The 12,503-nt window shown below is 38.6% G+C and overlaps 1 protein-coding gene across 1 annotated transcript in view; it reads left to right on the top strand.

The window, feature by feature from the left end:
* NLRC5 (NLR family CARD domain containing 5) overlaps window positions 1–12,503 on the top strand; it is a 100,791-nt gene that overhangs the window by 6,141 nt on the left and 82,147 nt on the right. Inside the window, exon 2 of the mRNA XM_061173665.1 lies at window positions 12,253–12,361. The gene's annotated coding sequence lies outside the window, so the exon portion shown is untranslated. The remainder of the gene's footprint in view (window positions 1–12,252; window positions 12,362–12,503) is intronic.

The following is a 12,503-nucleotide window of genomic DNA, read 5'->3' as shown; positions in this document are numbered from 1 at the left end:
TTAATTTTTTTATTGTGTTAAAATACACATAAAATTTCCTATCTTCACCATTTTTAAGTGCACTACAGTTCAGTGCTTTTGAAGACATTTACATTGTTGTGAATCCATCACCACCGTCCATCCCCATGACTCTTTTCATCTTGTAAAACTGAAATCCTATGCGCATTACCCAGTAACTCCCCATTCTTCCCTCCCCCCAGCCCCTAGCAACCAACATTCTACTATCTATCTCTATGGATTTGACTACTCTAAGTATCTCCTATAGGTGGAATCATACATTATTTGTCTTTTGGGGACTGGTTTATTTCACTTAGCTTAGATGTCCTCAAGGTTCATCTATACTGCAGAATTTCCTTCCTTTGAAAGGCTGAATAATATTCCATTGTGTGTATAATCACATTTTGCTTATTCATTTACCCATCAATGGACACTGGGTTGCTTCCATGTTTTACCTACTATGATCAATGCTGCTATGAACATGGATGTACAAATATCTCTTCAAGACCCTGCTTTTAATTCTCTTGACTATATATCCAGGATCCAGGGTCGTAGGGTAATTCTATTTTGAATTTTTTGAAGCACCTCCATACTGTTTTCCACAGCAGCTACACCATTTTACATTCCTACGAAAAGTGCACAAGGGTTCCAGTTTCTCCACATCCTCACCAACACTTTTTGTTTTCTGTTTTTTAGATAGTTGCCATCCTAATGGATGTGAGGTGGTATCTCGTAGTTTTGATTAGCATTTCCCTAATGATCAGTGATGTTGAGCATCTTTTCATGTGCTTATTGGCCATTTGTATATCTTTGGAGAAATGTCTGTTCAAGTCCTTTTCCCATTTTTGAATTAGATTGTTTTGCTGTTGTTGAGTTTTGGTCTCTCTATATTCTGGATATTAATTCTTATCAGATATATGTTTTGCAAATATTTTCTCCCATTCTATGGTTGCCTTTTTACTCTGTGGGTAGAATCTTTTGATGTATGATTTTTTAAATTTTCATGAAGTCCAATTTTTCTGTTTATTCTTTTGATGTCTATGCCTTTGGTGTCATCTCCAAGAAATCACTGCCAAACCCAGTGTCACAGCTTTCATCCTATGTTTGCTTCTAATAGTTTTATTATTTTAAGTCTTACGTTTTGGGCCTTGATCCATTTTTGGGTTTTTTTGTTTGTTTGTTTAAATTTTTATTTATTTATTTATTTTTGGCGGCGTTGGGTCTTCATTGCTGCACGTGGGCTTTCTCTAGTTGCAGTGAGCGGGCTTCTCATTGTGGTGGCTTCTCTTGTTGTGGAGCCCGCCTTCTCTAGGTGCGTGGGCTTCAGTAGTTGTGGCTCGTGGGCTCTGGAACACAGGCTCAGTAGTTGTGGCGTGTGGGCTTAGTTGCTCTGCAGCATGTGGGATTTTCCCAGACCAGGGATTGAACCCGTGTCCCCTGCATTGAAAGACAGGTTCTTAACCACTGTGCCACCAGGGAAGTCCCCCTTGATCCATTTTGATTTAGTTTTTTTTTTTAAACATCTTAATTGGAGTATAATTGCTTTACAATGGTGTGTTAGTTTCTGCTTTATAACAAAGTGAATCAGTTATACATATACATATGTTCGCATATCTCTTCCCTCTTGCATCTCCCTCCCTCCCACCCTCCCTATCCCACCCCTCTAGGTGGTCACAAAGCACCGAGTTGATCTCCCTGTGCTATGTGGCTGCTTCCCACTAGCTATCTATTTTACATTTGGTAGTGTATATATGTCCATGACACTGTCTCACCCTGTCACATCTCACCCCTCCCCCTCCCCATATCCTCAAGTCCATTCTCTAGTAGGTCTGTGTCTTTATTCCCATCTTGCCACTAGGTTCTTCATGACCTTTTTTTTTTTCCCTTAGATTCCATATATATGTGTTAGCATACTGTATTTGTTTTTCTCTTTCTGACTTACTTCACTCTGTATGACAGACTCTAACTCTATCCACCTCATTACAAACACCTCCATTTCATTTCTTTTTATGGCTGAGTAATATTCCATTGTATATATGTGCCACATCTTCTTTATCCATTCATCCGATGATGGACACCTAGGTTGCTTCCATGTCCTGGCTATTGTAAACAGAGCTGCAATGAATATTTTGGTACATGACTCTTTCTGAATTATGGTTTTCTCAGGGTATATGCCCAGTAGTGGGATTGCTGGGTCATATGGTAGTTCTATTTTTAGTTTTTTAAGGAACCTCCATACTGTTCTCCATAGTGGCTGTATCAATTTACATTCCCACCAACAGTGCAAGAGTGTTCCCTTTTCTCCACACCCTCTCCAGCATTTATTGTTTCTAGATTTTTTGATGATGGCCATTCTGACTGGTGTGAGATGATACCTCATTGTAGTTTTGATTTGCATTTCTCTAATGATTAATGATGTTGAGCATTCTTTCATGTGTCTGTTGGCAATCTGTATATCTTCTTTGGAGAAATGTCTATTTAGGTCTTCTGCCCATTTTTGGATTGGGTTGTTTGTTTTTTTGATATTGAGCTGCATGAGCTGCTTGTAAATTTTGGAGATTAATCCTTTGTCAGTTGCTTCATTTGCAAATATTTTCTCCCATTCTGAGGGTTGTCTTTTGGTCTTGTTTATGGTTTCCTTTGCTGTGCAAAAGCTTTTAAGTTTCATTAGGTCCCATTTGTTTATTTGTGTTTTTATTTCCATTTCTCTAGGAGCTGGGTCAAAAAGGATCTTGCTGTGATTTATGTCATAGAGTGTTCTGCCTATGTTTTCCTCTAAGAGTTTGATAGTGTCTGACCTTACACTTAGGTCTTTAATACATTTTGAGTTTATTTTTGTGTATGGTGTCAGGGAGTGTTCTAATTTCATACTTTTACATGTACCTGTCCAGTTTTCCCAGCACCACTTATTGAAGAGGCTGTCTTTTCTCCACTGTATATGCTTGCCTCCTTTATCAAAGATAAGGTGACCATATGTGTGTGGGTTTATCTCTGGGCTTTCTATCCTGTTCCATTGATCTATATTTCTGTTTTTGTGCCAGTACCAAACTGTCTTGATTACTGTAGCTTTGTAATATAGTCTAAAGTCAGGGAGCCTGATTCCTCCAGCTCCATTTTTCGTTCTCAAGATTGTTTTGGCTATTCGGGGTCTTTTGTGTTTCCATACAAATTGTGAAATTTTTTGTTCTAGTTCTGTGAAAAATGCCAGTGGTAGTTTGATAGGGATTGCATTGAATCTGTAAATTGCTTTGGGTAGTAGAGTCATTTTCACAATGTTGATTCTTCCAATCCAAGAACATGGTATATCTCTCCATCTGTTTGTATCATCTTTAATTTCTTTCATCAGTGTCCTATAATTTTCTGCATACAGGTCTTTTGTCTCCTTAGGTAGGTTTATTCCTAGATATTTTATTCTTTTTGTTGCAATGGTAAATGGGAGTTTTTTCTTAATTTCACTTTCAGATTTTTCATCATTAATGTATAGGAATGCAAGAGATTTCTGTGCATTAATTTTGTATCCTGCTACTTTACCAAATTCATTGATTAGCTCTAGTAGTTTTCTGGTAGCATCTTTAGGATTCTCTATGTATAGTATCATGTCATCTGCAAACAGTGACAGCTTTACTTCTTCTTTTCCGATTTGGATTCCTTTTATTTCTTTTTCTTCTCTGATTGCTGTGGCTAACACTTCCAAAACTATGTTGAATAATAGTGGTGAGAGTGGGCAACCTTGTCTTGTTCCTGATCTTAGTGGAAATGGTTTCAGTTTTTCACCGTTGAGGACAATGTTGGCTATGGGTTTGTCATATATGGCCTTTATTATGTTGAGGAAAGTTCCCTCTATGCCTACTTTCTGCAGGGCTTTTATCATAAATGGGTGTTGAATTTTGTCGAAAGCTTTCTCTGCATCTATTGAGATGATCATATGGTTTTTCTCCTTCAGTTTGTTAATATGATGTATCACGTTGATTGATTTGCGTATATTGAAGAATCCTTGCATTCCTGGAATAAACCCCACTTGATCATGGTGTATGATCCTTTTAATGTGCTGTTGGATTCTGTTTGCTAGTATTTTGTTGAGGATTTTTGCATCTATGTTCATCAGTGATATTGGCCTGTAGTTTTCTTTCTTTGTGACATCTTTGTCTGGTTTTGGTATCAGGGTGATGGTGGCCTCGCAGAATGAGTTGGAGAGTGTTCCTCCCTCTGCAACATTTTGGAAGAGTTTGAGAAGGATAGGTGTTAGCTCTTCTCTAAATGTTTGATAGAATTCGCCTGTGAAGCCATCTGGTCCTGGGCTTTTGTTTGTTGGAAGATTTTTAATCACAGTTTCAATTTCAGTGCTTGTGATTGGTCTGTTCATATTTTCTATTTCTTCCTGGTTCAGTCTTGGCAGGTTGTGCATTTCTAAGAATCTGTCCATTTCTTCCAGGTTGTCCATTTTATTGGCATAGAGTTGCTTGTAGTAATCTCTCATGATCGTTTGTATTTCTGCAGTGTCAGTGGTTACTTCTCCTTTTTCATTTCTAATTCTATTGATTTGAGTCTTCTCCCTTTTTCTCTTGATGAGTCTGGCTAATGGTTTATCAATTTTGTTTATCTTCTCAAAGAACCAGCTTTTAGTTTCATTGATTTTTGCTATTGTTTCCTTCATTTCTTTTTCATTTATTTCTGATCTGATCTTTATGATTTCTTTCCTTCTGCTAGCTTTGGGGTTTTTTTGTTCTTCTTTCTCTAATTGCTTTAGGTGCAAGGTTAGGTTGTTTATTCGAGATGTTTCCTGTTTCTTGAGGTAGGCTTGTATTGCTATAAACTTCCCTCTTAGCACTGCTTTTGCTGCATCCCATAGGTTTTGGGTCGTCATGTCTCCATTGTCATTTGTTTCTAGGTATTTTTTGATTTCCCCTTTGATTTCTTCAGTGATCACTTCGTTATTAAGTAGTGTATTGTGTAGCCTCCATGTGTTTATATTTTTTACAGATCTTTTCCTGTAATTGATATCTAGTCTCATAGCGTTGTGGTGAGAAAAGATACTTGATACGATTTCAATTTTCTTAAATTTACCAAGGCTTGATTTGTGACCCAAGATATGATCTATCCTGGAGAATGTTCCATAAGCACTTGAGAAAAATGTGTATTCTGTTGTTTTTGGGTGGAATGTCCTATAAATATCAATTAAGTCCATCTTGTTTAATGTATCATTTAAAGCTTGTGTTTCCTTATTTATTTTCATTTTGGATGATCTGTCCATTGGTGAAAGTGGGGTGTTAAAGTCCCCTACTATGATTGTGTTGCTGTCGATTTCCCCTTTTATGGCTGTTAGCATTTGCCTTATGTATTGAGGTGCTCCTATGTTGGGTGCATAAATATTTACAATTGTTATACCTTCCTCTTGGATCGATCCCTTGATCATTATATAGTGTCCTTCTTTGTCTCTTGTAATAGTCTTTATTTTAAAGTCTATTTTGTCTGATATGAGAATTGCTACTCCAGCTTTCTTTTGATTTCCATTTGCATGGAATATCTTTTTCCATCCCCTCACTTTCAGTCTGTATGTGTCTCTAGGTCTGAAGTGGGTCTCTTGTAGACAGCATATATATGGGTCTTGTTTTTGTATCCATTCAGCCAGTCTGTGTCTTTTGGTGGGAGCATTTAATCCATTTACATTTAAAGTAATTATTGATATGTATGTTCCTATTCCCATTTTTTTAAATGTTTTGGGTTTGTTATTGTAGGTGTTTTCCTTCTCTTGTGTTTCTTGCCTAGAGAAGTTCCTTTAGCATTTGTTGTAAAGCTGGTTTGGTGGTGCTGAACTCTCTCAGCTTTTGCTTGTCTGTAAAGGTTTTAATTTCTCCATCAAATCTGAGTGAGATCCTTGCTGGGTAGAGTAATCTTGGTTGTAGGTTTTTCTCCTTCATCACTTTAAGTATATCCTGCCACTCCCTTCTGGCTTGCAGAGTTTCTGCTGAAAGATCAGCTGTTAACCTTATGGGGATTCCCTTGTGTGTTATTTGTTGTTTTTCCCTTGATGCTTTTAATATGTTTTCTTTATATTTAATTTTTGATAGTTTGATTAATATGTGTCTTGGCATGTTTCTCCTTGGATGTATCCTGTATGGGACTCTCTGTGCTTCCAGGACTTGATTAACTATTTCCTTTCCCATATTAGGGAAGTTTTCAACTATAATCTCTTCAAATATTTTTTCATTCCCTTTCTTTTTCTCTTCTTCTTCTGGGACCCCTATAATTCGAATGTTGGTGCGTTTAATGTTGTCCCAGAGGTCTCTGAGACTGTCCTCAGTTCTTTTCATTCTTTTTTCTTTATTCTGGTCTGCAGTAGTTATTTCCACCATTTTATCTTCCAGGTCACTTATCCGTTCTTCTGCCTCAGTTATTCTGCTATTGATCCCATCTAGAGTATTTTTAATTTCATTTATTGTGTTTTTCATCATTGCTTGGTTCCTCTTTAGTTCTTCTATGTCCTTGTTAAATGTTTCTTGCATTTTGTCTATTCTATTTCCAAGATTTTGGATCATCCTTACTATCATTATTCTGAATTCTTTTTCAGGTAGATTACCTATTTCCTCTTCATTTGTTAGGTCTGGTGTGTTTTGACCCTGCTCCTTCATCTGCTGTGTGTTTTTCTGTCTTCTCATTTTGCTTACCTTACTGTGTTTGGGGTCTCCTTTTCACAGGCTGCAGGTTCGTAGTTCCCGTTGTTTTTGGTATCTGTCCCCAGTGGCTAAGGTTGGTTCAGTGGGTTGTATAGGCTTCCTGGTGGAGGGAACTAGTGCCTGTGTTCTGGTGGATGAGGCTGGATGTTGTCTTTCTGGTGGGCACGTCCACGTCTGGTGGTGTGTTTTGGGGTGTCTGTGGCCTTATTATGATTTTAGGCAGCCTCTCTGCTAATGGATGGGGCTGTGTTCCTGTCTTGCTAGTTGTTTGGCATAGGGTGTCCAGCACTGTAGCTTGCTGGTCGTTGAGTGAAGCTGGGCCTTGATGTTGAGATGGAGGTCTCTGAAGGATTTTCGCTGTTTGGTATTACGTGGAGCTGGGAGGTCTCTGGTGGACCAGTGTCCTGAAGTTGGCTCTCCCACCTCAGAGGCACAGCCCTGATGCCTGGCTGGAGCACCAAGAGCCTTTCATCCACACGGCTCAGAGTAAAAGGGAGAAAAAATAGAAAGAAAGAAAGAAAGAGGATAAAATAAAATGAAATAAAATAAAGCTATTATAAAGCAAAGCTATACAGACAAAATCTCACCCAGAAGCATACACATATACACTCACAAAAAAAGGAAAAGGGGAAAAATTAATATATCCTGCTCCCAAAGTCCACCTCCTGAATTTGGGATGATTCGTTGTCTATTCAGGTATTCAACAGATGCAGGCACATCAAGTTGTTTGTGGAGTTTTAATCCGCTGCTTCTGAGGCTGCTGGGAGAAATTTCCCTTTCTCTTCTTTTTTCGCACAGCTCCCGGGGTTCAGCTTTGGATTTGGACCCGCCTCTGCGTGTAGGTCGCCTGAGGGCGTCTGTTCCCCGCCCAGACAGAACGGGGTTAAAGGAGCAGCTGCTTCGGGGGCTCTGGCTCACTCAGGCTGGGGGAGGGAGGGATACGGATGCGGGGCGAGCCTGCGGCAGCAGAGGCCGGCGTGACGTTGCAGCAGCCTGAGGCGCACCGTGTGTTTTCCTGGGGAAGTTGTCCCCGGATCACGGGAGCCTGGCCGTGGCGGGCTGCACCGGCTCCCGGGAGGGGCGGTGTGGAGAGTGACCTGTGCTCGCACACAGGCTTCTTGGTGGCGGCAGCAGCAGCCTTAGCGTCTCACGCCCGTCTCTGGGGTCCGCGCTGATAGCCGCGGCTCGCGCCCGTCTCTGGAGTTCGTTTAGGCGGCGCTCTGAATCCCCTCTCCTTGAGCGCTTTTGGGAGGTCTGAGGTCTTCTGCCAGTGTTCATTGGGTGTTCTGTAGGAGCAGTTCCACGTGTAGATGTATTTCTAATGTATCTGTGGGAAGGAAGGTGATCTCTGCGTCTTACTCTTCCGCCATCTTGCCCTTGGGCCTCTGATTTAGTTTTTATATTTGGTGTTAGGTAAGGGTCCAACTTCATTCCTTTGCATGTGGATATCCAGTTTTCCCAGTACCATTTGTTGAAAAGACTGTCCTTTCCCCATTGAATGGTCTTGGCATTCTTGTCAAAAATCATTTGATTATATATGTGAGGGTTTATTTCTGGGCTCCCTATTCTGTTCCATTGGTCTGTATGTCTGCCTTTCTGCCAATACCACACTGTTTTGATTACTGTAGCAAGTTTTGAAATCAGGAAATGTGAGTCCTCCAGTTTTGGTTTTTTTTTTTTTTTTCAGGATTGTTTTGACTATTTGGGGTCCCTTGAGATTCCATATGAATTTTAGGATGTGTTCTTTAATCTCTGCAAAAAAGAAGTCATTGGGATTTTGATAGGGATTGCATTGAATCTGTAGATCACTTTGGGTAATATTTACTTTTTTTTTTTTAAGGAAAATACTTTTTTATTTTATTTTTTTTAATTTTTTTAAATTTTTTAAAATTTAATTAATTAATTAATTTATTTATGGCTGTGTTGGGTCTTCGTTTCTGTGCAAGGGCTTTCTCTAGTTGCGGCGAGCGGGGGCCACTCTTCATCGCGGTGTGCGGGCCTCATCGTGGCCTCTCTTGTTGCGGAGCACAGGCTCCAGACGCGCAGGCTCAGTAGTTGTGGCTCACTGGCTTAGTTGCTCCACGGCATGTGGGATCTTCCCAGACCAGGGCTCGAACCCGTGTCCCCTGCATTGGCAGGCAGATTCTCAACCACTGCGCCACCAGGGAAGCCCCACTTTTTTATTTTTATTTTTAGTTTTTTAATATTTACTTATTTATTTGGTTGCTCCGGGTCTTAGTTGCAGCTCACCAGCTCCTTAGTTGCAGCTTGCCAGCTCCTTAGTTGCAGTACGCGGACTCCTTAGTTGTGGCATACGAACTCTCAGTTGTGGCATGCGTGTGGGATCTAGTTCCCTGACCAGGGATTGAACCTGGGCCCCCTGCATTGGGAGCATGGAGTCTTAACCACTGCACCACCAGGGAAGTCCCAATATTGACATTTTAACAATAGTGAATCTTCCAATCCATAAACATGGGATGTGTTTCCATTTATTTATGTCTTATTTAATTTCTTTCAGCAACATTTTGTAGTTACATTGTACAGATCTTTCACCTCCTTGGTTAAGTTAACTTCTAAGTATTTTATTCTTTTTGATGCTATTATAAATGGAATTGTTTTGGTAATTTCCTTTTCAGATTGTTATCTTTCATATTTAGAAACACAACTGATTTGTTTGTGTTGACTTTGTATCCTGCTGCCTTGCTGAATTCATTTATTAGTTCTAACAGGTTTTTTGTGGAGTCTTTAGTGTTTTCTACATAGAAGATCCTGTCATCTGCAAACAGATTATTTTACTTCTTCCTTTGCAATTTGGATGTCTTTTATTTCTTTTTCTTGCCTAATTGATCTGGCTAGAACTGCCAGTTCTGTGTTGAATAGAAGTGGTGAAAGCAGGCATCCTTGCCTTTTCCTGATCTTAAAACAAAAGCTTTCAGTCTTTCACCATTGAGTATGATGTTTGCTATGGGTTTTTCATATATGACTTTTATTATGTGGAGTAGTTTCCTCCTATTCCTGGTTTGTTGAATTTTTTTTAATCGTAAAAGGGTGTTTAATTTTGTCCAATGTTTTTTTCTGCATCAATTGAAATGATTGTGTGGTTTTTTTCCCCTCATTTTGTTGATGTGGCATATTACATTGATCAATTTTCATATGTTGAACCATCCTTGCATTCCAGGAATAAATCTCACTTGGTCATGGTGTATAATCTTTTTAATTTGATGTGCTGAATTTGGTTTGCTAGTATTTTGTTGGGGATATTTGCATCATTGTTCATAAGGGATATTAGTCTCTAGTTTTCTTGTAGTGTCTTTGTCTGGCTTTGGTATCAGTGCTGGCCTCCTAGAATGAGTTAGGAAGTGTTCTTCCTCTTCAGTTTTTGGGAAAAGTTTGAGAAGGATCGGTATTAGTTCTTTTCTAACTTTCTGGTAGAATTCACCAGTGAAGCCGTCAGCTCCAAGACTTTTCTTTGTTGGGAGATTTTTTTTTTATTGCTGATATATCTCCTTACTAGTTATAGGTCTATTCAGATTTTCTACTTCTTTGTGATTTAATGTTGGAAGGTTTTGTGTTCCTAGGAATTTGTCCATTTCATGTAGGTTATCCAGTTTGTTGACATACAACTGTTCATAGTATTCTCTTACAATTCTCTTTATTTCTTTAGAATTGGTAGTGATGTCCCCACTTTCTGATTTTGGTAATTTGAGTCTTCTTTTTTCCTTAGTCCAAAAGGCTTGTCAATTTAGTTGAAGTTTTTGAAGAACCAACTTTTGGTTTTATTGATTTTCTCTATTATTTTTCAGTTCTGTTCCTTTATCTACACTCTAATTGTTATCGTTTCCTTTCTTCTGCTAGCTTTGAGTTTAATTTGCTTTTCTTTTCTAGTTCCTTAGGTTGTAAAGTTAGGTTGTTGATTTGAGATCTCTCTTGTTTTTTTAATGTAACATTTATAGCTATAATATTTCCCCTTAGCACTGCTTTTGCTGTGTCCCATAAGGTTTGGTATGTTGTGTTTTTGTTTTCATTCATCTCTAAGCATTTTCTAATTTCCGTTGTGATTTCTTCTTTGATCCATTGGTTGTTTAAATGTGGGCTGTTTTGTTTCCACGATTTTGTGAATTTTCCAGTTTTCTTTATGTTATTGATTTCTAACACCATTGTGGTCAGAGACTATACTTTGTGTGATATCTATTTTTTAAAATCTATTGAGATTTAATTTGTGCCCTACATATGGTCTATCCTGGGAAATATCCCATGTGCAATCAAGAATGTGTATTCTGTTGTCGTTGGGTGGAGTATTCTGTGTATATCTGTCAGATCTTATTGATTTATTGTATTGTTTAAGTCCTCTATTTCCTCACTTATCTTCTGCTTGATTATTCTATCCATTATTGTGAGTGGGTATTAAAGTCTCCAACTATTTTTGTAAAACTGCCTATTTCTCCCTTCAGTTCTGTCAGTTTTTGCCTTGTATGTTTTGGTGGTCTGTCATTAGGTATGTAAATGTTTATAACTGGTATATCTTCTTGCTGAATTTAACTTTTTATTAACATATAAAGTCCTTCTTTGCCTCTTGTAACCTTTTTTTGATTTAAAGCCTACTTTATCTTATATTAGTACAACCACTTCTACTCTCCTTTGGTTACTATTTTCATGGAATATCTTTTTCCATCCCCTTACTTTCAATCTGTTTTTGTCCTTGAATCTCAACTGAGTCTCTTGTAGACAGCATATAGTTAGATCATGTGTTTTTATCCAGCCAATGTCTGTCTTTTGATTGGAGAGTTTAATCCATTTACATTTAGGTTATTACTGATAAGGAGAGACTTATTTCTGTCATTTTGCTGTTTGTTTTTTATATGCCCTATAGCTTTTTGGTGCCTTATTTTTTGCATTCCTCTCTTTTTTTGTGTTTAGTTAACTTTTTGTAGTGAAATGTTTAAATTCTTTCTTAATTTTCTTTCGTGTATATTCTATAGCTATTTTCTTTGTGGTTAACATGGGGATTACATTTAACATCCTAAAGTTATAACACTCTGCTTTGAATATAGTGGCTTCACTTCAGTAACATACAAAAACTCTGCTACTTTACAGCTCCATCCCCACTGCTTTCTGTTGTTGATGTTACAAAATTACATCTTTATACATTATGTGCCCCAAATATAAAATAATAATTTTTAAAAAACACATTAGTCTCCCAGTTTATGTAGAAAACAAGATTTGGAATTACAAACCAAAGTTACAGTACTGTATACTAGCCTTTACACTAATAATTGTTTTTCTGTACATGTAATAGTCTCTTAAATCCTGTAGAAAACCAAAAGTAGAGTTACAAACTATTGCTACAATAATACTAGCTTTTATAATTGTCCATGTACTTACCTTTATTGATATCTTTATTTTTCCTTATGACATTGAGGTACTGTCTAGTGTCCTTTCATTTCACCCTGCAGGACTCCCTTGAGCATTTCTTGCTGGGCACATCTAGTGGTCATGAATTCCCTCAGCTTTTGTTTATCTGGGAATGTCTTGATTTCTCCCTTACCTTTTTGTTTTGTTTTGTTTTTTTTGGCTGCATCAGGTCTCAGTCGCGGCACGCGGGATCTTCGTTGAGGCATGCGGCATCTTTCGTTGTGGTGAGCAGGCTCTTCATTGCAGCGTGTGGGCTTCTCTCTAGTTGTGGTGTGCAGGTTTGTTTTTTTTCTCCTCTCTGGTTGTGGCACACAGGCTCCAGGGCGTGTGGGCTCTGTAGTTGTGGCGCGCAGGTTCAAGAGTGGGTGGGCTCTGTAGTTTGCAGCACGCGGGCTCTAGTTGAGGCGCACGAGCTCAGTA

This window comes from Eubalaena glacialis, chromosome 18 (assembly GCF_028564815.1).
Source record: "Eubalaena glacialis isolate mEubGla1 chromosome 18, mEubGla1.1.hap2.+ XY, whole genome shotgun sequence".
In the NCBI taxonomy this organism is placed as follows: Eukaryota; Metazoa; Chordata; class Mammalia; order Artiodactyla; family Balaenidae; genus Eubalaena; species Eubalaena glacialis.
Note: the sequence above shows the minus strand (reverse complement) of the source record. Positions and strands in the feature narration are given on the sequence as shown.